The 27913-nt window shown below is 40.0% G+C and overlaps 1 protein-coding gene across 4 annotated transcripts in view; it reads left to right on the top strand.

The window, feature by feature from the left end:
• Positions 1-27913, top strand: part of SSBP2 (single stranded DNA binding protein 2) — a 135952-nt gene that overhangs the window by 37721 nt on the left and 70318 nt on the right. The window lies entirely within an intron of this gene.

Genomic DNA, 27913 nt, shown 5'->3' with positions numbered 1-27913 from the left:
GCTGTCCTGTGTGTTAATGCAGAATAAAGAGTGTCCTTCTGTCCCTCATGCCATGGACACATGAGGCTGGTCACAAAGGCACAGGACTGATGGAAACATGGATGTGACCTGCCCAAATATCTGTGTTCTGTCAGTGCTAAAGAAAAGACTGTTCTGTAGATGGAATTGATCTCTGGCTTCTGTCAGCACCACCCTGGCTGAAACTGGGGTGGTTCATATGTTTTTGTATCCTGAAATAGCCTGGAGATTTTTCACCCTAATAAACAGTCAAGCAATGTAGAATAAGTTAAATGTAAAATCAGCTGGTCAAAGACAACAGGAGGAATAAAGGGTAGAAGTTTCATGACAGTTTTGCTGCCTTTGGGACTTCATTCAAAACACGACAGGGGAGTCTTGAGTGAGAGGAGTTCTCACAATACAACTGTGAAACCTCTTTCCTTGAGTCTTTTCCAGGTCTGTCTCACAAATAGTGTCTACTTTCTGCCAAAACATATTTCTACGGACAGAACTGACATTACGCTGTTCTATCCCAGTGTCTTATAAACACAGTTTGGGAACAACAGAAATGATTCAGCAAAGTGACCATTTTGCATTTTCTGTTGTCAAAATCTGGTAATGGCTTGGCATCCTACAGTGTGTGAGCTAAGGGTGATCTTGCCTTCTTGTTTATTTGCAGTAAACAACATCTTAGACTCTGAATGTATAATCAGCACAATCAGAGATGTCCAGCATCTTTCACCAATGTCTCTTTAACACCCTGTAGTGGTGATTAAATTGTGAGGGTGACTGGTTAAGGAGCTTGGACAATGTTGCACAAGTCATGTCCAGGCTATGCTGACCACTAAACATAACTAATGAAAGAAATAATTATCAAAGAGAGAAACAAAGTTTTAAGGACGTCTTGTACCCACAGAGTTGTTAAGGTCAGCCAACTTAGCAAGGTACATTCCTCAAACTAAAAATTAGGTATCTCTTGCAAGCACAATACTTGTGGTCATTTTGTGCTAATCTGTTGTAAATAAAAGTTGTTGGAAAAAGAAAAGACTTAGCTATTAGTATTAGCTACTTAGTATTTTGTTTCCTTGTTATTAGAGGAAGGTTTAGTTCCTCACTGAAGGAGCAGTTGTTTTACAGGAATAGTGTAAGGCCGTAAGGAATGACATTAGAGATTTAAATCTGGGCAGATCCAAAGCACAACAGTTGACTTCAGTGGAGGACATTGTGTTCTCAAAATTCAGTGTATGTAACAAACGCCAAAAATTCAAAAAATGTAAATATTGTTATGAAACGAAATTGTGAAACAGAACGATCAGCAAGAGGAAATTTTCAGGGAAAAAGTATTTGGAGTCTAAAAGGAGTCCACAAACTCCTTTTCAGCTCAGGAGAGTTTAAGTGATCAGTAAGTCCACTATTGAGTCTAAATTTAGAGGTATACTAGGAATTTGGGTAGGTGAATCAAAGTAGTTAGAAACCTCCTTTAGCATGTTCCATTAGCGTTTCTACAGGCCTTGGATGGCCTTACTGCTCATTTATGATGTGTATTGTCATAATTCAAGAAAAGTGAGAAACTGCAAGTTCAGTGTGTCCTACAATTCTGTGATTGAATATTTAACTTACTGTATAAAGTCATGCTTGGTGAAGAAAAGATAAAATCATGGTATGATTCTATTTGCACATCAAGACAGGATGAACATTTATTTTAGAAACAGTTTGATTTACTTCAGAAATTTATTTGCCTAGTGTTTTCTTCCTAATGCAGGAAAAACTCTGCATTGTTTTTGTCACAGTTGGGATAAATTCATTTAATCCCTCACAAGACTCACAATGCTCCTTGTTATCGCTTAGGTTTCACTTAGGTTTTGCTTAGGACAGTCTTCATTATGATTTTTGTGTCTGGTATTTTAAGGTAGCATTTTAAGGTAAGCTCGTGTCAAAAAACAAGAAAGTGGTATTAGGATATAGCCAAGCAGATCTCACGGCAGAGGACGATGAACATGCAGTGAGTGAAATCCTGATCCACACAGTGTCTTGCCATTGACTGTGGAGAGGTCAAAATCCCACCATCAGTGGGAACCATCAGAAGCTGCTGCTGGATTCTTCCTCCTGCCGAGCCTGCCGGGGCTGCTAAATGAAAACTCTGCTGCTACATTGCAGGTCAAGTAGTAGAGCATTTGTAGCTGTGCTGTCGTATCTAAAAACTGTTATTGTACGTACAAAACAGCACAGAAGGCTTGTTTATTAATTCATGCAAGCAATTCAGAATTCTTTATTAGGCATGTGTTCCACTTGACCTAAGAAAAACCGTTCCTGCTGAAGGGGTGCGTGGTCTGGCTGCTGCAGACATGGCAGCTGTAGCTGAGTGGGCTGTGTTTGGAGAGGAAATAATCTTGTCTTTGCTTTTGTGGAGAGAGAAAGGCTTAGGAATGCTTGATGGAGGAGGAAAGCACTTGCAGATGATTTAATGATTTGGAAATATTGCTGCCTCACTCAACATAGCTGCGAGTCAGGCAGGAACACACAGGTTGACTCATGAAATGAATGCGCAGAAAAACTGAGTTTCTTCAAGTTTACTTACAAGCTTTACATTATCTGAAATGCAACTCTGAGGTCAATGCCGTTTGATTTCTCTCTCCCCTCAGACAGCGTGTTGTGGCTTGCAGCACTACAATGCTCATCTTACTAAAAATCCACTAAATAGAAAAGCAAACCCCAATTCTGGCTTTATAGAGAAGATTTTCCATACTCATCCTGAGTTTAAGTATTTGTAGTTCCCCCGTATTTAAAATGGATTTTATGTTTATTTTCTGTCAAGATTTGCCACTGGATATGTTTCCTTCTGAGTGAACAGGGTTATGAACTGATTAGGTACATTTTAATCATTTTTTTTAGGCTTGAAAAAATGCATGTCATGAATGTGGATGTGCTGGATCTGGGAGATAGCTCCTGGCCTGGAAGTTTTACGATATATTATGTAGAATTGGAAATTGTTTCAGGTGACTCAGGAAAGAAAACTGTTGCTTGCTCACCCAGCCTGTTAATACTGCAGGCATTTCAGTAGGAGTAGCTTCATTTGAAGCAGAAAAATCCCCGTGATTTTTTTCCAGGTACCTGTTACTTTACTTTTTCCTGGAGGAACATTTCTGCACACTTTGAAGTCTTGTGAAAAATCATGTACATGGATGGTCTGAGGCAAAATTCAGTCTTCACTGTAGAATGGTTTCTTCACCTCTCTAGTTAAGAGCTCATTTTTCCACATTTTGAGATCTTCTGCTGGGAGAAGCACATTCCAACATGCAACTCTTCCCACTTCTTTCCAAGCTGAAAACTGTGTCCAACAGGGGAAACAAAAACTGGATTTTTAGCAGTATCCCATGTTCTGATGGCCACAAACGACCATCCTGCTCTTCCTCAGGCCTGATCATTCATCCCCATCTCTGGGTTTGAAAGGGGTGGTACCTGAAAATCCTTCCTTACAAGATGATTTCTGTACATAGCAGTTAAGATATTTTTACTCTCCAGAAATTCCTGTGCTCCTGTTATCTCATACTCCTGGCAGTGGAAGATTTTCCATGTGGGGCTGGTGCAAAGAAGGGGTACACTGTTTCTCACATGTAGCTGTATTAAAATCTTGATTACTTTCCAGTTAAGGTTTGATTAGTTCTCCACAGCTCTTTGAAAGATAACTTGTGCTATAGGCAATGGTGTCTGGTTTGTGTTTATACCTCCCAGAAGAATTCCAGATAATGCACAGGGTAACAAACCAGAGACACTCCTTGATCCAGAGACTGAAATGAGCTGGGCCCACATCCCCTCTGCCCTGTTGGCGCAGTTCAGTGCTGAGCTCTGTGACAGAGGGTTGTAGAGTGCATCAAAAACAACGCTGTCATTGGTTTTGTCGAGATTATTCCTTTTAAAGGTCATAAGTAGAGAAATAGAATTTTCCTAGAAGTTGCTGAGCAGAGTGTTTGGACATTTGAGGTGCGTGCTCAATCTCTGTGCACCTCTCTCCAGAAAAGTTGGGTCTCTGAATTTATTTCTATGTTTTATGGGGAGAGAAATTACTGCTTTGTTCTCTACACCCATCTCAGTTCAGCAGAACTAAGAGGCACTTGCACACCCTAAATGCCCCAAGTCTCCTTAACTTATCATTATCAATACTCAGTATTTGAGGAGTTGTGAATACTTTTATGTCTATTTTGGACTACAGATTACCATGAAAAGCCCATGAGATTGTTCTCCCAAAAGAACTGTTTTGTTTCTGGTTTCATTAAGCTGCTGTCCTCCTTCTCTGCCTTTTGTGCATCAGGGGTGGAGGAACTTGTTTTCATTCTTGATTGCCTGACCCATCTCTTGCTACTGCGACCTTCTGCTGGCAGCCTTGCTAGGGCAGCTTTTGCTTCTAGCTTTATTGCTGAAAATGGAATTCTATGTCTGCTTTCCAGCTGTCAGTTTCTGTAGAGAATGCATTTTAAACTCCTTCTGCTTAAAACAGAAATTAAGGGAAAAAACTCCCCATCATCCTTATCCTCCCCTAGAAGGGCAAAAAAAGACCAGTTGTCCTGCTTTGCTCCAGGGCTTTTGTTCCAGAGGCAGTGCTGCAGATCTGAGTTACCTGTTAGTTCCTTACCTGAGTTCCACAAAGTTCTGGAAGGCCATTTGCATATTTACTGATCATCACTAAGTCAGTGATTTCACCCTCAGAATATATTCTTCAGACTATTGATTTGTTTACTCTGTAAGATACCTCCTGTATCCAGGTAGAGAACAGGTTATTTCTTAAAAGTAGAAGAAATTTATCAAGTGGCTATAGCATTCTTTTTGTAGTTAATAGGGAACTGAAAAGAATTTCCTTTCATACATTCATTGTTAAAATTATATTCTTTCTTTTTGTGTAAGTATTCATATTTAATTTTGAATGAAGTGGCTTTCTTTACTGCTCTTTTCATTCTGTGGAGATCATGTCTCACAGTGTTCAGGTAAAATATGTTCTTAGATATGGAAACCAGGAGAAAACAAAGAATTTGCTTTTGCTTTGAAATTCCATACCTGAACACATTAAGTAAATCCATATGGTTAAAGACTGCACAACAGTAAACAATTAACAAACCATAATTTTGGCAGAATACTGTTTGGTGTAATCTCCCAAGGTGGTGCATCCTTGACTTTCTCGTGTGTGCAGCCCAAAATGCAGTGAATGTGAACTGGATAAATGTTTAGGATTCTTGACCTTGGTGTAGGACACTGTTTTGTCTGCATGAAGGCCAGTGTCACTGGCAGGTTTGGGGAAGACAGGGTGGGTCACCACCTCAGGGTCTTGCGTAGAATTTACACAGGCGAGCTGGGCTGCCTCAGCCTCCCATCTCCTTAATTTTATTGCTCAGTAGCTGTTCATTAATAGTGTGGAAAAGGATTGGTTAAAAGCTTGCTCCAGCTCTCAAAGTCTGCAAACAACATTGCCTGGTGTCAGGTGTTTATGAGTGAATATCAGAATATTGCACTGGATCTCCAAGAGTATGAGACTGGTTTTGGCTCACCAGAAGTTTTTCAAAGTTGAGCAATTGGTACTCCCCTTGGATTGCAGAGACTCTTTGCAGGAAAATCAGGATTAATTTCCTGTTTCCTACTAAGAAATTCCCCAGTTAAATTCTTGTTCTTACATTTTCATGAAGGGGGAAGATGTGCTTGTACTGCTCATACCATCCTTCTTCATCATTCCTTCCCATAAATTAGTAGAAAATAAAATGGTGGGATTTGAACTGCTCTGTGTCACAAATGTTAATTGTAAGTTCTGATACAGAAATGTGTTGCTTCTTACAGCCAACATAATTTTTCTCTTTATAGAGGTAATTTCCCAGGTAATTTTGTGCATTTCTTCTCTTTTAATGTGAGAATTCAGCCACTTGTTTCAGAGAGCACAAGCAGCATTTCCTCCCCAAAATTCCAATTGCTCTTCTTTGAGTGAATATTTAATTTCCTTGGAATTTAGAAGAAGTAAAATAGTTAATTAGTTTGAGCTCAGTGGAAGCCTCACAGAGGATAAGGAACCACCATTTCCCCAAAGGTAATTTAGCTCCTCTTTCATGGTTCCCAGAGGGAGGCAGTGGACACATTTCTTTCTTTTCCCTCTTCTCTAACAACCATTTTAGCTTAACTTCCATTGAAAACAATGGGAGATAACAGCCATTTTAATGAGGGCAGGCTGTGGGAACATTCTGTGTGAAAAATAGTATTTATTTAGAGTGGAGCACCAAAAACATTTATATACACTGTCTGTAGAACCATGCCAAATCCATGAAAGGGGACAAAATTTGGGTTTCTTTTGCTTGGAGGAGAGGAGGGGGATGTGAAGGCACAGGAAGTTAAGGGAGAAGTGAGTGGTTGAGGAGATAATGTGGAATTCACAGGGTGAGGCTGAAAGGCAAAGGGAAGTGGCTGGAATGCTCAGGCTGCTTCACAACCTTCTAGAGTAGCTTAACTTTAAAAAAAAAACACAGGTAAAATGTGGTTGTAAGTTTTTTTGGTTTTGTTTTTGTTTTTTTTTTTTAAACATGGATAGACAGACTGTTAACTTACTAGATACTTTAGTTCTTGACAGGTGTCTCTGTGGATTCATTTCTCTTCATTCTGAAGTCAGGGGCTTTCTTTATAATTAAAATAAAGCTGAGGTCCTCTGCTCTAAAGATGTGATGTGTCATTGTCTGGAAGGAGGCTCCACAGGAAATTTCTGACCAGTTCAATGGAAGTCCCAGGGCAGTGCAATTTCTTTTCCTGTGTGGTTGTCCTGATGAAGAACTTTCAACTTCAGCCGTTTCTTAGAGTAATGTTGTTAAATGTATCCTGTGTAAAATGATTTGCAATTGAATGAACTCTGCTCATTCAAATTTTAATTTTTTTCATTTGCTCAAATGGATTATTTATGCTACCATAGTGAAAGCTGTATTGCAGTTTAAATTTTAAATTTTACCATTTGGAGTGAACTTAAAATCAAGGTTTCAGAGGAGAGAGATATTTTTTTCTTTTACAAATGAAAGCACTTACACATACACACACTTCATAGGATGTGTTTAATTCTCAAATTATTCAGTATACAGAAGTGCAAACCTTGTGGATTTTAGACATTGCGTCTCCTGTAAGTTTAAGTAGCATTGAGAAATGTCCTGTTTCCAAACTTTTGTTTTAGTAATTGTTTTAGAAACATTTTATTTGTCACTGTTGACATACAGATCATCCTTACTCATGGCAGAGTGCACACAATATGTTCTTACAGCACTCCAGAACATCACTAAAAGAGGTCAAGCTGTAGCTTAGTAACACTGGGAATGTTAAATGGACTAACTCAGAATGTAGAGCTGGACATTTTCTGGCATTAATATTTAACACTGATTGTACATAATGCCTTACATCAACAGAGCACAAACACTTGATCAATAGGGAGCAAGTGCTGGGTTCAGCCTTGCCAGTGCTTGCTCCCTCTGCTGACTCTTCCTCCCCCTCGTGCTCTTCCTCCTGTGGTTCATCTTCCATAGAGGGTCCCTCCTGATGTTTATGGTTCAGGATTTGCACAGTCCCACTTCAGCTGGTCAGATCTCCTTGGGCTGAGGACAAGGGCATTTTGTGCCTTTGCAGGGATGCCATTTGGCTTTTGCCTTTTTTCTTTTCTATCTTCTCTGTATTCTTTGCACATTTATTTGTAGCTCTGTAGCTTATTGTATCAGTGGCTAGATTTCCCAGTAATTTTCTCTGGCCTTTCCCTAAACAAAAAGAAAGATTCCAGAGCTCCAAGCCCCAGGGGTACAAAGCCCCTGTGCTTTCTTGGCTCTTTCCTGGCTCCCAAAGTTGAGAGCAGCTCTTGGAGATAATGTCATGGACAAAGTGCACCAGTGCCAAGGGAGGGCTCCAGAGAAGGGGCTGGACCTGGGGGTGGGGAGTTGCATCACCACTTGTCCTCTTAATTGGTGCTTTTATCAATGATACTGATTTCCTGACACCTGTAAAATGTGCTCACCCCTGTGGGGTGGGCTTTTGTAGACATCTTTCCATAGCTGCCCCTGAAGGCCTCCAAATAAAGATCCACTTTTATAATACCTGCTTACTAAAATTGTCTTGAGGTTCATTTCCAGGCTGGGAAAAAAGGCAACAGCAGAGCTGCCTCTGGTGTGTGGCCATGCCTTTGTCTGCACCAGGTTAAGCACAGTTGCACTGATGGGAAGCATTTTCCTTTTCCTGTTTGCCCAGGCTGGAGGCACTTTGCCTAAATGCAATCTTCTTTAGCCTCATGAAAAGCAAAAGTGAAAGTGAGAGTCTTATGTCTGCACAATATGCCAAACACAGATTTTGTTATCAGCTTGACTGCTCCTTAATACATCTAAGTGACTCATTTCAGACTTGCTTAGCACATTTCTGGAAAATCCAAGGACTTACAACTTCCATCTGCTCTCTAATATGATGAAAGATGAATCCTGAAGATCACAAGTTGCAGGAGACGTGCGGCTCTTAATAAGAACAGCTGAACAACAAATGCCGTATGAGAGGTGGTGAAAAGTGAAGTAATGAGGAGGAAAGGCAGGGAGGCCTCTGGAGGGAACACGGATATCCATGGCTGACTAGAACTGTCACATCCAAACACCACACTAAATATGAGATGCACATTACATAACATGAGTCACAGGGGGCAGATAATGGTCTTTTTGAATTTTCTGCAAAATTAAGGCCTGGGTGTTACAGGCACTTGTGTTTCCTTGGGCCTGCCCAGGATGTGGTGCTTGGGAAGAATCACGCAGCTCTGGATATTGGGGCATATTTAGAGGAAAGCTTGGAAACCTTGTTTCTTATTTTGAGATCTCTGCATTCTAAACATGATAACCACTGAAAACAGTAAACCTGTAGTGCATACAGATGGATGAAGTACAGCATTTCATCTCCATTTTCTCCCCTCCAGAGAAAAATGGCGGTTGTGGAATAATCAAAGCGAACAAAAAGTATTTAACTTGACTTAAGGTGAAAGTCTGCACTGCACTCTGTCCTTGTAGCCTGTTTTATTGTGACCCCTCCTTAACTTCAGTGTACATCTTCAAAGTGCTGTCACAGCAACATCCACAGACTGGATTTATGCCACTTAGGGAGGATACCTGTAACTAAATTCAGATGCAGCAGTCTGTAACCCATCAGAGGCTCATTTACCCAAGAAAGTAGTTCTGTGCATAATTCACACCAGAAGAGGTGCATGACCTGTCTGGTTTCCTCTGACATAGGAAGTGGAAGACAAAGTTCTCTATAAGGTAGATAATAAATATTATGTTCTGAGACATAAAGGATCTGGAAAACATTTTCCAGTTCTGTTTTCAGGTCCGATTTCCATATTGCAAACCTAAATTTTAGTCTGAAATGTACTGAGATATTAAGTAGCAGATAATTAAGGGAATAATTTAACCCCTGAGGTGAATTTTAATGTCCTTTCTTTTAAAAGAGTGGCAGAAAAATGCATAGACTGCACATGCATAGAGTTGAGTGTGACATTTCACTTAATAAATCAGTTTTACACGAGTAGGATTTCAGTGGGGTTTGTAAAGGCAGGCAGAGAGTCCCCATGGAGCACGGCCCCATTGGCTTGGTCCCAGCTCTGCACAGGTGTTGGGATCTGCCTGGACAGGTCCAGCAGCAGGATCAGGGACTCTGGCCCTCGCCTGGCAAACAATTTCATGGTCGAGTAGCATTTTATGTGTGAATACTCTGATTAGAGTCACACATGTTTGCAGTAGCAGGGTCACAGAAAACAGTACAAATGCAGTGGGTCATTCCTGTTTACTGTTCAGTTTTAGAGGTATTTCTCTGTAGCAAAATGATTAATTTATTTCATCTAGATTTTTTTCTATGTATTTGAGGCAAAGACACCCTTTTCCAGTTATCTGTATTGTGAAGAAAATCTCAAATTTTCTGTTTACAAGGACAAAATTGTTAAAGAGTGGCTGCTGCTCCATCTTATGATCTAATTTATAGTATTTTATTTATTTTCCCCGTATTTTCATAATTTTGTGTTACTCTGTATACATAAGGTGTTTTGTGAATCCCACTTCCAATTGCTTTATTTTTATTGCTCCAGCTGCTGTCCCCCCACTGCTGTATGGAGAACATGTGCTGGATTTCCTCTTAAAAAAGTGTAGCTACTTGCTTGCTGTCTTGTCCTGATAATGTGCAGGATTTCTTCTTCCTGGAACAAGATGGATATTGTTATTTATTGTTGAAGCACTATAGTGTGTTAAGGGTTTTGTTGAAGCTCCTGTTCCCTAAATCATGTTGCTTAAATTGTACAAGGAACTAAGCTTTCATTATTGAAAAAAAAATCTTTTTCAGCCTGATTATTTAGAAAACATGATCTGAGTGAATGGTGGAAAATAATTAGGTACCAAAAGAAAGAAATTTCCTCAGTAACGCTGACATTGCTTCTATTCAGTTTCCTGAATTCCAAATTAGCACAAGAAAATAGTATTGAAGGCTAAGGTGTCCAAGAGGGCGATTGCAGAAGAGGGCTTTAATAGGTTTTTCTTGTTCTGCTCTATTACCAGATGCTACTTCACCCCAAAGGGTAGTTCTTGAACATTGATCATTAATAAATCTACTTTTTTCTGTTGCCACTAGAACCCACTAACACACGTAACTTTCCATTTTGGTGCAATATGGGTAATAGGTTTAGAAAGGGCAACCTGTAGTTTAAGATTCTTTTTAAAAGCCTATTTTTGGTTGTTTTGTGTTTTCCTAAACTTCAGCAGTTGTGGCTGACTTGTCTTTCCACTATATCTGTCCATGAAATGTGTCAGTGATGCTGCTGTGGCACTCAGGCACCTCTCAAGCTATCTAGTGACAGAACTGGAGCTTTATGGAGGTGGTTTTTTATTAAATACCTGTGTTCAGCTGTGCTGTGCCTCTATCCCACATAGACACACAAATTTAGTTGTGCAGAACTTTCACATCCTTCCAGAAGAGTCTCAGACCCCGCCTCAGTCTTTGCAGTGTTTGTCAGTGGCAACTTTTTGGTTAGTTCATGATTCTGGGTAAGAAAGCTTTCAAGAAACAGTGTATTATTCACTTTTGAGCAGCCTCCAATTTAAAAAAAAAATATTAGAGAAAAAATTATCACCTTGCTATGTTTATTTTCTTTCTTCTCAATTTCCCCACTACCCAAATGCAAAGCAGTGATGATTTGTTAATGGTGTCAACTGGAAATGGCCCAGTTAACATTATTAACATCAGGTATAAGGTTTGAAAGGTGGTAAAACCTCTGGGTTTGTTCTGTGCCTTAAAAACACATTTAATGAGAGCAGGAGCTGAAACAGGTAGTAATTTGTGTTCTGATGATTCTGACATCATGAATTAAATCTCAGCTATGCCTGCTCACATTTTAGCTACCAGTACATGTTAATATAAGTACCCTGTTGGTGGTTCTTTTTTTCTTTCCTTCTTTTATTTTTTTAACACAAAAATGTGGAGTCTGCAGCAGCTGTTCCTGACACGAGATGAACTCCAGAGGTGCTCCAGCTGCCATAAATCAAGCTGCCTGTTCAAGTGGCTGAGTTAGGGTATTTATCTGTAGTAATAATCTCTTCTCTTAACAAAGAGCCTTTTTTTTTTTTTTTTTTTTTAATACAGGCCTGATACTGGATTAACCAAACTCTGTAAACCAGTCACATAAAAGAGATGGTGTATCCTGGTTTTGTCAAGAGCTTCTCCATTTAGAAAAGTTACAGTAAAACACAGCAATTCAAATTAGATTGCTCGCTATTTTCATAATTTCAGGTTGAGGTCAAAGGAAATATTTCAAGAAGTAAACATGCATTTACATTGTAGATTTATTAGTGACTAGAAGCCACCTTAAAAAATGTGTTCCAGCTTTATTAAACACTGCCTGGAAAATGCTGCAGTTGTTAAGATACTGCCTGGTAGCAGAAACTGAATTACTGTTTGTGGTGGTGTAAGCACTTCTGCACAACCATTGCCTAAACAGGAGAAAAATTCTCTAAGTTGGAATTGCCTTTTTTTGGTAGTAATTTCTGTGTTGCACTTTTGCTCAGTAGGCAAACCATGGAGCTGCTGGAGCTGCAGAAGTAGAATGTGTCCACTTTTGTCTTGTGGACAATACATTTCCTTGAACATTTTAACTCTTGTGCCATTGCTATGTGCTTTATTTCATCCTGGGGCTTCTGAACTTGATTTAAGTTCTTTTGGAATTCATGGTGGTGACATTTGGTTCCTGTGGTTGTCTTCAGGGAAACTTCAGATGCCCCAAAACACAAAATGCTGGTGGGGTTGTTAATCCTAAAGTGTGATTTCCATGGAAATAAAAAGGCTTAGGAAACCCTTACTGGTGCTGATTAGAAATTACATTACATGAGGGTAGGAGTAGTGCAGAAATACTTGGTATTCTAGACTCTTCATGAATTATTGTAATTAATAGAGCTGGCCCTGAAACAGAGTGAAGGTCAGTACAAAAGAAAAAACAGTCACAGGACAATGTTTTTAAAGTGCCATTGATGATTTGCCCTGTTTTCCAGAGACCAACCTATAGTAAATTAAACTTGGAAATCTCCAAACATATTTATTTGTAAAGAATTAAAAAGACAAGAGTTTCTTACAGGTTTCTTTTCATGACACAGAGGATGTATCCTTGAGCCTCCTCAAGTTTTTCCTATAATTTTATCTGAAACTGGAGTGCTCCTTGCATTTGGGGACATTTCCTTAGTATGAAGGAGAAGGAGGTTTTGAACCTACTGTTCCTGGTACTGCTGTGGCTCACAAACTCTGGCAGGCATTTGGCTACTGTGTAAAAAGGCATTTCCATACTGGTTAATTGATTCTGCACAAATTGCCAGAATTGAACTGTAATTCTGATTTAACTAATGGGCACAAGTTACGAGAGTTGCTTTTGGTCACACCTTCCCCCCACTCCCATGAAGTATTGAAACACCATGGCTTTCCTTTACAGATCAGGAAAAACATTATTTAAACTACTGCTTTTTAATTATTATTATTTTAAAATTAGTAATATTAATAAATATTTTAAACTTAGATGCTACTCACACAGATGAGGTGACCATTCTAAACACCTTTATCTGTGGTAAATAACGCAAGGCACAGATTCTTCTTTTAGCTGTGTTTTCCTTGCATAACTCACCATTCCAGACCTGTGCTTTATGTCCCTTTGTTTGGGAGCTTAGTCCTGATTTCTCTGAAGCTGTGTTAAGGTAAGTTAGTTGATGTATTTATGTCATGTCAGCTTTGCTGTGTGCAGGCAGATATCCCATCATACAGTTTTGTGATGTAACAAACCACTTGTATCTTTATAAGAACAGTCAAAAAAGTCTCAAGTATTGCTTTCAAGCATGCTGAAATGTCAGACTTCAGACTAGCTATCAGCCTTGACAAAATACACACATTTTCTCCTCCTTTTCTCAACCCACACATTGTGGTGGTTATCCTCCACTGATCAGTGATTTTGCTTTTAAAATATATTTCTCCTTTTTTTTTTCTTTAACAACATGAATTCTTGACAAGCCAAGGCCTCTGCTTTAATTTTTAATCCCATCCTGACAGACATTCTGATTCACTCCCTGTAACTGCACTAGAATCAAATATTATTGCAAATGTTTGATGAACCATAGAATTGGTTCAAGTCTCATTTCCAGTTACTTGGTTTCTAAATGTTCTCTTTGGGGACCCAAGCAGTGCTGTCAATATTCTTTGTTCCAGTTGCTCAGCAGTTTGCAGCTTAATATTGTCAAGGGGTTTTTGTACTGAAGCAGCTACTGAAGTCAGAACTTGTTATGGAATGGAAGGCATTTAGAAATGGGCCCCCTATCCAGTGTCAAACTGTAGAAAAAGCCATTATTTTAATTACTGCGCTAGGTATTGATGAAAACCACCCAATATTGCTTGTATCTGTGATCGTCTTGGTAGCTTTTTAATTAAGCAGCACCCCCAAAATTAAGACTTCATTATTGTATCCAGAAAGTTAAATCTGCTGCCTAAAGTAGCAGACATTCTTTTCTGTATTTCAGTTTTTCCAGTGGGGTTTTCTTTTCCTTTTATTTCTGAAGATATGCAATCAGCACACGCTGTGTCACTGTAGTACTTTTATTTTTGTAGATGCAAAGTGAAATGCTGAATTATGTTGAGTAATTCATGTGCTGTGGTACTTTTGTACTGGTGTGCTGGAAGCAAGCTTTTATTTGCTGATTAGTATAAAACCCCTTTTTTTGTATGAAGTTGCACTGTGTCTGTACGTGGTCCTCAAACACTGCTCCCAGCATGAAGTCTAATACATGAAAATTTGTAAATTCATTGCTCTCCAGCAAAATCTGATTTCCTCCTGCTAATTTCAGGAGGACTGGGGAAAGAACAAGGACCTAAATTGTCAGGTCCTGATTTGTAAGTCTGCTGCTTCACTGCTGCTTTATTGGATATTTGGAAAGTCTGCTGCAAGGTTGTTTAGGATTTGGAGTACTTAAAAAACCTGCAATTTAAACTCCCAGAATAACTGATCAAGACCCAAGATAATATTTTCCTCAGGGTAATGTATACAGCCCTTAAAAAAAATCAGTGTTGTTGCACCTGGAGTTGAATTTCCCAGGTGATTATTGAATAAGTAATTTTTTAGATAGTTTTAGGGAACCTTTTCTTATTTTAAAAAATTTTTTTGGTTCCAGATAAATATAGTACTTATTGCTGGATTGCACTGCAGTGAAGCTGAAATTATGTCTGCGAGATATATAAACATACATATATAAATATATCTGATGAATGCAGGCATTATAATCCATATGTCTCACAGCAGAGCTGTCCCTAATTTCAGATTTCAGTTGGTGAAATAATGTCAGGCCCACCCATATCTTTCGGCAGCACTGGTGCTGAAAGCAATTCCATGTTTCAGAATTAATATTGCTGCTCCTCACAGAGACTGAAGGAGGAGGAGGAAGAGGGTATTTAGGTATTTAACTTTGTGGTAGATAGGAATGGGGAACTCCTTGAATGTTGACCTGCTGGAACCTGTGAAGCTGAAGATGGAAAATTCTCTGTTCTAGTTGAGAAGTTGTGGTTTTGAGTATGGGATCAAAACCACTTCTAGATCAAGGGGGCTCAGATGTGCAGGAATAGCTCAGGAGCCTCCAGCTCTGTGTGTTTATACCACTGAGAAACTGGGATTCCCCAGATCAAAGGGGAGATTTTCTGGAGATAATTGATATTTTAAGGTAATTAACGCTGTGGTTTTCAGCTTGCACATCCATCATTTGCTTTCCCCCCCTGCGCTGTCTGACAGCAAGACGTTAAATCCCCAGCCAGCCCAGCTCGGCAGGAGCAAACACTGCAGGTCCTCACCCTGTTTGCTCTGACTCCTGGGTTTGTCCTCCTCTAACCACATGTTTGAACAGAGCTCTTGGGTAAACTGTGCTGTCCTCTCTCTTTTTCCCCCCTACCAACTGCTGTCCCTGGCAGGCTCCCAGCATCCGCTTCCTCCCGCGGGCTGCGGCAGCGCCGGATCCCTGCGGAAATCCTGCGGCCAGCCCCGCTTCCTCTGGACGCAGATCCAGCTCCTCTCTCTCTGGCTCTCTCTGCAGCTCTGCCATCCCTGCGCCCAGCAGCTTCACATCCCCGCATCCCCCAACACTCCCGTGGCTCTCTCTCTCCTGCTTCTGCCTCTGCTGAGCTCTTGGCCGCCGCCCTCCCCATCTTTCGCTCTGTATGGTTTCACTCATGTCTTGCAAATAATAAAATCACAGCACAGTAACACTCAGTGTGACCTTTCCCCTCTTTTGGTCTGCCTTCTCCCCTCTCCCTGCTCAGTTTTGTTGTCACAGGTTCAGGAAGGGGTTGTAGCTCTCCTGCTGCTTGCTGCAGTTGTTCAGCTTCCTTCTCTTGCGTTCTTTGCATAGTTCTTCACCTTTCTCTTATTAATTGCTATTCCCCCCTGATTTATAACTAAAGGTTTTTGATTCTTCTTTTCTATAAGAACACACACACACACACACGCACACAAAGTTTCTGATTTTCTTTTCCTTGAGCCACATCACTGTCTGTAATCAGCTTTTCACCCCTCGCTGTGTGTGTTTGGGGCACTTCTCCTTCACAGGCATGAGGGACCTTCTCCAACTCAGACTTCACCTGTTCTATTCACATGAAAAATCTGATCCACTTTTGACTTCATTCATCCTGTGCTTCCTTCAGTGCCATTGATGGCTTGGGTGTCTGTTCACCTCCTGACTTGCCAGATGTTCCTACATTGTTTCCTACAGTGACTTTTCCTCACCTTTTAGCCTCTTTCATCTTTCTGCCCCTTTTCCTCTGAGTATATTAACTCTTTGGTCATTTCCAAACAAAAACACAGCTCCTATCTTAATAACTCTATCTATTCACATCTTCAAAAATTTATTTTCTCCAAATCACTATCCTAGCCTTTCTCTTACACCCTTCCTTTTGAGGAGATTGGGATAATTGAGATTCCTATTTTCCTCTTTGACTGCCTGGCCCTCAGCTTTTTAAACTTGGTATCTCATTTCCCTTGTTCTTACCATAGCCAGGAATCCTTTGAGATCTGCAGGTATTTCCCAGTCACAATATATATATATTTTTTCATGGAAGTCTTTCTGTAGATCTGAAATTACTGTCTCTGTGCTTGACCAATATATTCGTTACAGAGTTGTGCTTTTCTCTGGCCCTCAAAAATTTGAGGTTGATGTAATACCCAAAATATAGAATACCCCCAAAATAGAGCACCTCTATAGAAGTCCTGCCCCTAACTTGTTACTTACTTTCCTTGCACTTTCCATGGCTGGTTGTTGATTCTGTGCTTAAGAGATCACACTCTACACTTAGCAGTTACCAATAAAAAGTTCATAACCTGCCATAACACTATTTTTACCCTTCCTGCATAGATTTAAAACTATCATTCCAGTCTTGTGCTTTTTCTTTCTGTTAAAGAGAAGCTCTCTCAATATTCTCAGGCTTCACTTGTGACCATTCTCCTGATTAATCCTTAAACTTGACTTTCATGTCTTAATTGGGGATTTTGGGTTTTTCAGTGTTTTTATACATTGAAATCAGGGAAATGCGCTGTTAATATGGTTTGCCTGCTGCCTGTGTGGTGGGCAGTATTTTCCCTTTCTTTCCTTCATTTGTCCTGTTTCTCTGTGTCCTTCTGTTTGTAGTCTTGGATGTTCTGGTAGCTGAAATATTCAGGGTATTTATCTGAGACATTGTAATTATTTTTGCCTTGTCTTGGGAAGACCAATTGGGGCTTTCCTCAGAAACAGTCCTGCTTGGAGTCATTAAGAAGAATATATTCAGTTCGGTGCAATGTAGTCCTCATTATATCTGGCAGAACAAAAAATAATCCTGGTCTTAACATGACACAGGGATGTCTTGACTTGCAGAGCTTGGACAACCTCTTTTCCCAGAATTTCCCATCTAAGTAGGATCTGTTCCACACCAGCTGCTGCCCCTCTGTACCCTGGGGACAAGCCTTGTACAGACACTTCTACCCTCCCTCACATCAGTCTTTAAAAAAATGTTAATTTTGCTCTCTTTCCATCATACATATCAGTTACCAAATAAATCAATAGCAAGACCAAAGCCATTGCACATACTTGCAAGTAATAAAATCTCTGTTTATATTTAAACCAAAGGAGTACAGACCATTTTCAGTTTTTTCAGAAGAGAATTTATTTTTCCAGGTATTCATAGTTCTGTTAGTGTCAAATATTCAGGCTTTGTAAGCGGTGTCAATGTCATAGGTAGTAAATGAGGAGGAAAAACCCATTCTCTAGAAGGGAGATTTTTGGAGTTTAATGTTGCAACTCCTTAGAATCAGAGAATTCTGGAATGGTTGGGGTGGTAGGTACCTCAAAGCCACCCCTGCCCTTCCACTGCCCCAGGCTGCTCCAAGCCCCAGTGCCCAGCCTGGCCTTGGGCACTGCCAGGGATGCAGGGGCAGCCACATCTTAGGCTGGACAGTGAATAAGACCCTATGACCAAAAATTGTACATGGAAAATGTTTAAACCAGGAAGTTGAATTAAAATAGATCAGAGGAGTCAAAGACGTGCCCTATTGTATTAGTAAGTTTTTTGAAAAAATCACCAAATTATCAAATATCAATGTAACTTGAGTTTGAAGAATTTTAGCTCTTCCTTATTATGTTTTTTTGTGTAAGGAACTTGCTTACCAGTTCAGTGCTGTGTGCTGTGGGTTCAGATATGATAATGGGATTGATTTGGAATTTTACATTGATGTCTGTTCAAGATTTAGAAACTTTTCATAAAACTGTCAAGTAGTTTCATTTCTCAAGAAACTCATATTAGTGTCATTAACAACATTATAGAACACAAAGGTCACTATTAAATGTATTAGGGTTATTTCCCCTGAAACGGATTGCGTTTTTATTCTGCAGTTTTCTCTCAGTTCATTTCTTGCAGGTTCAAGTGTCCTAGCTATGAATCCATTGCTCTGACTATAGAAGGAAAAACTAGTTTTCTTCTTTTTTTTTCCCCCTCCAAATCTTTGCCTGCCACTTTTTGTACTAATTCTGCCACTTTTATACCTATTCCATGCAAAGGAAGAGAGGTGATCCCTTATCTCCCAAGGGTTCAGACCTCCAAGTAACCAGCCCTTAATGTCCCTCTTCAAGTGCAAATTCACTGCATCCCAAACTTTGGAGAAGTTCCACAAAACCTTAACATTATTAGCTTGTTTTCTGCCCTTCCCAGCAGGAAGAGTAACCCCCCTTGCTGAGAAAAGAGAAGCCTATTTTTTAGAGTTTATAGTTGAAACTCGTCACACAGTTTGAAATATCAAAGAGAAATTAAAAAGAAAACCTTAAACATGAAGAAGCAAGAGCGTGTGCATCTGTTCCTCTCTCATCTGTAAGAGAAAAATAGTTCTCTGAATTGGATCTGGGTAGATCTGAGGAAGAAATTCAGGAAGGATTATTCCCCTCGGGTGCACATGTTTGTTTTTTAAAACAATGATTGAGTTATTTTAATACTCTGAATGTTCATCCTCATGTGCAGCACAGGAAAAATAGAATAAACAAAGGAGAAAATATTTTCCACTCAGCATCATTGAAAAAAAAAGAGCTGTTGCCCTCTCCGTGCAGATTTGGAAGATCTTGTCTGAGTAAAATAGAGACTCTGTAATAGAAAATCCAAACTTAATAATAATAATAATAGTAGTAGTAGATAAGATTGTTTGAATGCAACTATAACCTTTTCAGTTAGCCATGATACGGCCAGAAAGTGAACTCTTGGTTACAGGTTCAGCTCTGGAAGATTAGATCTCAGGTAGTATCTTACAATCAATATATTTTACATGAGACATTTTTAGATTTTCCTGCTCTGCGGGCATTTCTTTCTGTCTCTTTGCTCTCCAAATGAGAGGCCCACCTGAGTAGCAACAAAAGTTTTCTGTTGCTACACTGGAGAGGGAATAAACTTCTATTTATTCTAATATAATTCTAATTATTGTTCTGCTGCAGAAGAAAAAGCAGTGATAAAGCCAGATTATACAGGAATTTTAAAAGTCCTCTGGGAAGCTATTCCTGGCACTGCCAATGACACAGAATTTTCCAGTTTCAAAGTCAGCCTCTTTGGTGTGTGTGACTGATTTCTTTCATAATTCACCATCAGACTTCTAAGTATCAGAATCACTGTGTTTCATATATTGCAGAAACTATATTTGTCAGGCACCATACAGAATAAAGAACAGGTATGATTGCACTTACAACGTTTATTTAATCAGAGAATGTGGGAATAAGTCCAGACAGTAAACACAGACAGTGAATGTTGTTCCTGGTCTTTTCAAGTAGTCTGGGTATAAGACTTTCAGTAAGTTCTTGAAATGGCAAAATAGTAAATGTTAAAAGCCATAAAAGAGAGCACTCAGAAGTTGTTGAGTGTGGTTTTCAGGTTTTGTGTATTTTGATTAACTCCTTTTCCATCAGCTGGTTCAGAGATAGAGGGAAGACTTCAAGTAGTTTCCTTTTATTCCTTCCCTTACAATGCAGAAGGAAAGGATAACCTTGTAATTATTTATACATCTTTATCTCCACATGGGAGTCAGGTGGGGAGGACTGAGGAAAATGCCCACCTCTGAGGTAGAATTCTGTATGAGGATAATTTCTCTGCCTCAGGTTCTTATCTGTAAACCAGGAATAACTGTCCTTTTCTCAGATCTCCTGTCTGTGTTTAAAGCATAAATTACCTGTAGTAAAAATTACCTCCTTTTTATTTATACAACCTCATCATCCATTATCATTTGGCTGGGTCTTTTTTTTTTAATCAAACTGCAAGTGGTAGGTGATAATAGACATGGGGAGCTCATTGCAAATTAAAAAAAAAGCCTTAAGACAGTCTCAAATTTATTAGCACCTGCAGGCAAAGGTTAAATAGAGTATAGATGTTTTGGGCATATTTTCAGATGTGCTGTGTATTTGTGTGTGGAAGTGAGGAGTGGCAGTCAGTCTATAGCTCGAGTAATGCTTATTTTATTCAAGTTTCACTTATTTCTTTACACAGCCACTGTCAGCTGGCAGATTTAGAGCCTCTCAGAGTTTCATTCCCAAGTGAAAGATACAAAATAAACTGCATAATTCAGACATGAGCCAAGGAAAGGATACTGGTGTGCCAGCAGAGAGGGATGGAGAGTCTGTGCAATCTTGTCTAAATTGTTACAATAATGGAGGGCTTCCGTTTGGAATGAAGTGGATGAATAGCACAAAACTTCAGGTATGTTTTTTCAGCACATTAAAGAACTTCTCCAGAACAGTTTGTTGGAAAGCCAACATTATTCTCAATTTAATATTAAATACCTAGCTGAAGTTAATTTCAGATGGAATGGCTGAGCCACCAATTTAATAATAATTACAGTATAATTAAATTCAACATCCTAGGGGGAGATAGAGAACCAAGAGGCAACACAGAGGAGACTAAGCTTTAGAGGAAGTAAAATCAGATAGTTAATCAGACAGACAGTGAGGTTAAAAGCTAAAAAGGTTTAGTGGAGGCATGGTCTGAGAAAAAACAGCAGTTTCTTAAAGGTCAGTGTTGCACTGAACAACAAGGACAGGTGAGATGGGATGCTTAACTTGAACAGTGAAAAATGCTCTTCAAAGGAAAAAACACAGGGAATTCTAAAATATTTTCATGAGGTGAGTAGTAAAGAATGTAAATTTCTGCAAGGAGTGTTCAAGGGAAAATGAGAAGGGAGAAGAGGACTAAACAGATTTTCTAAGTTCATCAAAAACAGCCTGGAAAATAAGCAATCTGTTCTCAAAAAGTCAGGACCAGCTCCTGAAGTGCAGCACAGAACAGGTGTAACCATAGGGGAGAGGGTCTGGAGCAGTGCAGATTCTCTGGGGAGGATATTTTGCCCTGTCTGGCGCCACCACACAGGGTCACAGCTGTTCCAAGCACACCGGGGCAGAGGAAGCATCTCCTTTCTCCCCAGGGCAAAAGAAGGAAAGAATAGGAGAAACTGGGGCTCTGGCCACAGCAGAAAATTTTTTCTTTAAGTGGGTAGGAGCATTAAAAAAAGGCTTACCTGAACAACGGCCAGGCAATATTAAGCCCACAACCTGTTTTGGTGAGTGAGTTCTGTGTTTAATAATCCTGACTTCTTGGAAACAACACTTAAATGCTGAATAATTCTCAGTTTTAACAATATAACTGTAACCTCTGGCTGTTGGATCTTGTGATGCTCCAGTAAGGTTAGTGAGCCCTTTGTGATCAAAGATTTTCATCTGTTTGAGTGCCTGTTTCCACAGATGGAATAATTTTAAACAATCTCTGTTAGGAAGTGGGTGTTGAGTATCATAAATATTCGGTTCAGAACTTGTGTGGTTCAGCATCTTACACGGCTCTTAGAATTGTCCTTGAAAAATTCCACTATTTCCAGGGCTTAGTGAAGTGTTCTAATTGTTGGTGTACTGCGGTTTGCTTTGCACTCCTGCCACTGAAATGTTTAATCCTGCTTATATATAATAATATAATTGCTACATAAATTAATATATGCAGAAAGTAATTGTTTAAAAGTTTGACAAAGTACACCATCTGTAAAAAACACTACTTAATTGTACACGTGATGTGTAAATCCACGGCTCAAACTAACCAGTTTTTCTCACACAAACCTCTTGTATTTAACATTCTTATGTTGTATTTGTGAGATTTTTTTTTCACTTTCTTTTTGCAAAAAGTATTTCAGAAACTGCGATTTGAGGAAGTTCTCTCCTTAGTTATAAAAAACCACCATATCTCTCAGTTTCAATTTATTTATGATAACACAGGAAAACAAGCTTGTGTAAGGCTTGCATAATAAACAGGGTGGGAATCAGTATGGAAAATTTTATAAATTCATCATGAAAAATGTGTGTTAGGGCCTCATCTGGCTTCTGTGTGCAATAATGTTCATTGCAGCCACCAGAGGATTTCTTCTTTCTAACCTCTTGCTCATACTCCTAGGATAAAAGTGCATTTTGGGCCACACAGAACCTGCTTTGGTTTGGGATTGCTTTCCAGAAAGGATTCTGAACAATTATTTCAAATGGTACATTTGTTATGGGAAATAATTGCACAATGAGCTAGATTTATAATATTAGATGCTACTGATTTTTTTTTTTTTAATGAAGAGTAATTGTGATGCTCGTAGGCTGGGTGGGTAATTGGATTTTGAATGGTGAGAGAGGAGGTTAATGTTCTCGAAACTGCATGCAGTGCCTGTTGCTGGTGGTGGCTCAGATCATTAAATTATTTCTGTTGAAGGGCTGGGGTGTGCTCAGGGTTCCTGTGTACACACCATGGGAAGCTCTTCAGTGCAGAGCTTGAACTCACAGAAGGCGTGGAAACCTTCTGAACCAGGGCAGGATTAAATAATCTTGGCATAAGATTCATTTTTAATGTAAGAAAACAAATTTTATAGCTTTGCGGTGACAAAGTTTCTCATTTAACCCTTCAGTGATGAGCTGCTTGCTCCATCAGCTGACGCCTCTTGAAATCTGTCTTGTAAAAAGATAAAATACAGAAATATTCTCAGTCATTCCATTGCTCCTGTGTAGCAGCACTCCTGTGAAGAGGACACTTTTCTTCACTACCAAAAGTATTGTCTGATCACTTTGTTTTTACATCAAAATGTCCTTAGTTTAAGATATTTTTGTGTTTTAAAATACTCTTTTTTATTTGATACTTGCAGATGTCTTTTGGTAGGAAAGAAATTGTGAGATTTCTAGACAGTGAAAGGACTTTTTTGGTTTTTCTTTCAGGCAGTATTAATGCACAAAACCCCTTGTATAAAGTAATATTTTAGCCAACTGCAGACAATGTCTTCAAGACAGAGTCTCTCCAAGAATAAATGTGAGGTGATGCAGTGAAAGTGAAGAGAAAGCAAATATCTCTGAGTATTGATGTTTGGATCATTTATGGGAAAATGCAGTTCAGTACAAGCTTGAGTACATTAGTTCACCAGCATTTTATAGCAGGAATTTTTGCTGTTGCTTTACCCATTGTACAGTAATTTTAGTTTTTGGGGTTTGTTGGTTTGGGTGGTTTTTTTCCCAAGAAGAACATAAGCAGCATAATTTTGTATTTTGTGTCCTATCTTTGAGAAACAAGTAGCTATTTCACTAGACTTTGTATACTGTTGTTATATAAAATAGAATCACACACAACAAGTGGTTGGGGTGGGAAGGGGATTTAAAGCTCATCCAGTGCCACCCCAGCCATGGCAGGGACACCTCCCACTGTCCCAGTGTCCAGCCTGGCCTCGGGCAGTGCCAGGGATGCAGGGGCAGCCCCAGCTGCTCTGGGCACCCTGTGCCAGGGCCTCAGCACCAGCTCTGGCTTGGTTAAACCTCCTGAGATCCCCATGGGCCACTGCTGGGATGTCCAGGTCCCTCTGGATGCCATCCTGTCCCTCAGGGGTGTCCCTGCACCCTCAGCTCGGTGTCACCACCTGGGGTGCCCTGGATACCTCTGTCTGTGTCACTGATGCAATATTAAATATCACTGGTCACTGGTGTCCATTAGGATATTGACTTGTTTTCCAGTCCCCTGTGGGTGTGTCCATCCAGCCAGTTCCTAATCCACATAGCAGCCAAATCCATCTCTGTCCAATGCAGGGAGCAGGTTGTTGTGGGAGTCTGTGCCAAAGGCTTTGCAGCAGTCCAGGTAAATGCCATCTGCAGCCCTCCCTTGTCCACTGAAGGAGCCACCCCATCAGAGAAGGCCACTGGTGTGGTGTTTGTGAGGTCCCCAGGACAAGGTGAAGATGAGAATTTGGCTCTGTGTTCTCAGAAGGCTGATATGATATGATATATGATATGATATGATGCTAGACTAAAACTATACGATGCTATACTAAAACTATACTAAAGAAGGAGAGAGGAAACATCAAAAGGCTTAGCAAGAATGAGAAAGAAAAACCCTTGACTCCTCAGAGCCTTGACACAGCTGGCTGTGATTGGTCATTAAGTCAAAACAATTCACATGGAGCCAATCAAACATGCGCCTGTTGGTAAACAGTGTCCAGACCACATTCCAAAGCAGCAAACACAGGAGCAGCAATCAGATAATTATTGTTTCCGTTCCTCTCTGAGGCCTCTCAGCTTCCCAGGAGAAGTGAAGATCCTGGGCAAAGAGGATTTTTCGGAAATACCATGGTGACACACAGGCTTGGTCAGGCAGGACTGGCTCATGGTGAGGCCGTGTCCCAAGTCCCCTCCTGTCCCCCCCACCTCAGCAGAGCTTCCAGGAGGGGCTGTCCAGGACCTTCCCTGCACAGAAGGAGGCTGACAGGGCAGGGTCCCAGTGTCCTCCTTTCCACCCTTTCTAAAGAAGGGGGCAATGTTTCCCCTTTTTCCAGTCACCTGGGACTTCACCTCACTGCCAGGACATTTCCAGTACGCTGGAGAGTGGCTTGGCAGCTCTGACCTCCTGTCTGACAGACCCGTTATTCTGTGTGTCCCTGGAAAGGTTCAGCTCCATCCTTGTCCTTCCTCAGCCTAGTTCCTACACAACCCACACTCCCCTCCAGACTCTTCACAGGTCATCTCTCCTTTCCTACTGTTTGTGCATTTCCCTCTGTCCCCTTCCTGTGTCCAGCAGTGTCGGGGTCTCTAGCTGGTCACCATGACGCCGAGATGTGTTAGAAAGTCTCTGTTCCCAGCCTGGCACTCAGAGGAGTCAGAGCTCTTCATTTCTCAGTCTCAAGGTTGTTTGTTGTTCCTTGTCTATAAAATCCTTTCTCCTGCCCTGCCCAGGTCCATCCAGCAGGACAGTCAGACGCACTCTGCCTGCCCCAGGGCAATGTTATCTTTTTATACTAAAAACTATGTGTGCAATATTTACAGTTACTGCCCAATACCTATCCCCTGTGTTAGAAGGGAGCTTCTACTCTAAACCAATCTAAAAGTGCCAACATCACCCAGAAGATGGAGGCCAAGAAGAAGAAGAAGGAGAAAGGCTGGACATGCCCAGATTTCTGCATCTTGCCTCCTGAACCCCCATTCTAAAAACCCCAAAATCTGTTTTTCACCCTGTGATAAATTCACTGTCATTCTACTTAATTTGTTGTGGCTTGCAGCTCTTCATCTGAGGTTGGTAACTTGCTCCATGGGTCATAATCAAACCCAGAGGGGCATTTTGGGCTCTGTGAGTGCCAGGGTCTCTGAGCCCCCTGGCAGGGTCTGGGCTGCTCAGGACAGACAGAGGGATGTCCTGAATTCTGACACAGCAGGTCCCTGCTCCTTGGTCTCTTGCTCCTGTGGATCACTAGCTCTTGAAGCTTATGGGAGTCTCCCTAAAGATCCTGAAGATAATTCTATTTAACACAGAATCAGTTAGTTACTGGCATCACATCAGCTGTATTGGTTTATTTTAGAAAACAGCATCATAGATGTGTATTGAAATTCAAGGATATTCTTTTGATTTTGGGCTGTTCTTAAGTGTCTCTTGCTGAAATGGAATTTTCCACTTCTCTATGTGGGCATTGGAAAATCCATTTTGTCTCAAGTACCTTCCCCTAACCTGCACCACAAGTGGGCAGGGTAAGATATTCTCCTCACCTGGTGGGTGAAACAAGATGTCAAGACAATGTTTGTTTATTTCTGAACATGATTGCCTTTTCCCTAGTTTTCCCCACTTCCTTTCCACTTTTCCTCAAGTATTTTTTCTTAGATCCTTAAATCCAAAGCAACAGTTTTCTGGGACCTTAAAAATAATAATCATTCTTACCCAGAGGCCTGCTGCAGTTACATCCAATCATGAGTACAACACATGGTTTAAGGAAGAAACAGTATGATAAAAAGGGTTGGATGTGGGGCTGGGAGCTCTGAGATCTCCTGCCTGCACCCCCTGTTGCCATTGTCTTATCCTGTTAAAATTTTTCTCCAAACCTGCTGTCCTGTAAAATGGGGGAAGTGAATATTGCCAACTCCAAAAATTTTTAATGGTCTTAAATATTAAAGAACATACATTACTAGTACTATAAATAGAAAGTAATTGAAACAATCTTATTTGAGTACTAACTTTGCTCTGGTCAAATTTTCAAAGAATACTTTACCTTAGTTTTCTCAGTCTTCTGTTCCCCCCTGCCCCGTTCTGTGCTGATGGAATCAGAGTTTGACATTAATATTTTGGGGCAGGTTTTCAGCCTGATCAAAGTCAACAGAGTGTAGCCTGATCAAAGTCAAAAGAAGTACAACAATATTTACAGTTCTGTTTGCTAGGAATTTATCTGGAGTTATTTTGGTCACAAGAGCATTTGACCATGTTGCACAAGAGTATTACAAAATACTGTGGTGTGGGAACAGAGGCATGAGCGTCTTTACCATTTTTTTCAACTTTTAGGAGAGTGGCAGATGTAAAAGAGACTTTTGTGCAAAAAAAACCCAGAAACTGGTACAAACTTTTTATTAATATATGCATATTTTAGTTGTAGTTGATGATTTGGTATTAAAATTTGGTTAAACCTGTTGTCACAACCCCACCCCTTCCATCCAAAACCATGAAGGGGTTGAATTTGTTAATTTTTGGTTAATTTTATACAGATGTATAAAACTTTGGTTCAGAAGATGTCAGAATCAAAAGAATATTCTCAATATGAAAATGCTCCATCTTCAATTGGTTCTGCCAGTTTTCTGAATGTCCATTGTGGAATTAGTTCTGGTTCATAAATAGCCATATATGCCTGATTAGCTCTCCACCACCATTAATGATCAAACCTCTTGCCTCTGTGTTTCTTTAATTGTGTTACAGTCCAAATTAATTCTACTTAATGGTCACAGTTTTCCATGTCCCAGCTGGGATCTCACAGATCAGTTCTGGACTGACATCAGTGGTTTCTTGTGCTTTACAAAAATTACTTCAAATTCCACATTTATGTTTGCTTTCATGGTCTCATAATCACTCTTTATTGTTATATATTTATTCTGCCAAGATTGATTAAAATATATATTCTGTTAATTTGAAGGTGTGCTATCAATTTTGATGTTAACACTTGATAAATTTTATCCCTTTGAGGGTCATCCTGTCCATCTGTTTCCTCGCCAATGATATTCTGTTCCTTCACTGCTGAAACCTCCAACTTCATGAAATTGCCAAATTTTATTGAACTGTCCTTCAATGGCCATGAATGTACAAATTCCTTTCACCTTCCCTGTGTTTCCCAGTGTTCCATGAAGGGTTTGTCATGGGATTGACCTCCTTAGGTCACAGACAGGCTTGGGTTGGAAGAGTTGTGAGTTTTTTGAGCTTTTAGTTAGAAAATAACTTTAAAATGAGCAGAGAAGAGAAAATGTTCAGTGTTTTCCAAAGCTGAAAGGTGTCACAAATAAAAGGGAATATCATTCTGACAGAGGCAAAAGTTTTTCTTCCACTAAAATTGCTG

Source organism: Melospiza melodia, chromosome Z (genome assembly GCF_035770615.1).
Source record: "Melospiza melodia melodia isolate bMelMel2 chromosome Z, bMelMel2.pri, whole genome shotgun sequence".
Classification (NCBI taxonomy): domain Eukaryota; kingdom Metazoa; phylum Chordata; class Aves; order Passeriformes; family Passerellidae; genus Melospiza; species Melospiza melodia.
This window is presented reverse-complemented; position numbering and strand designations above follow the sequence as displayed.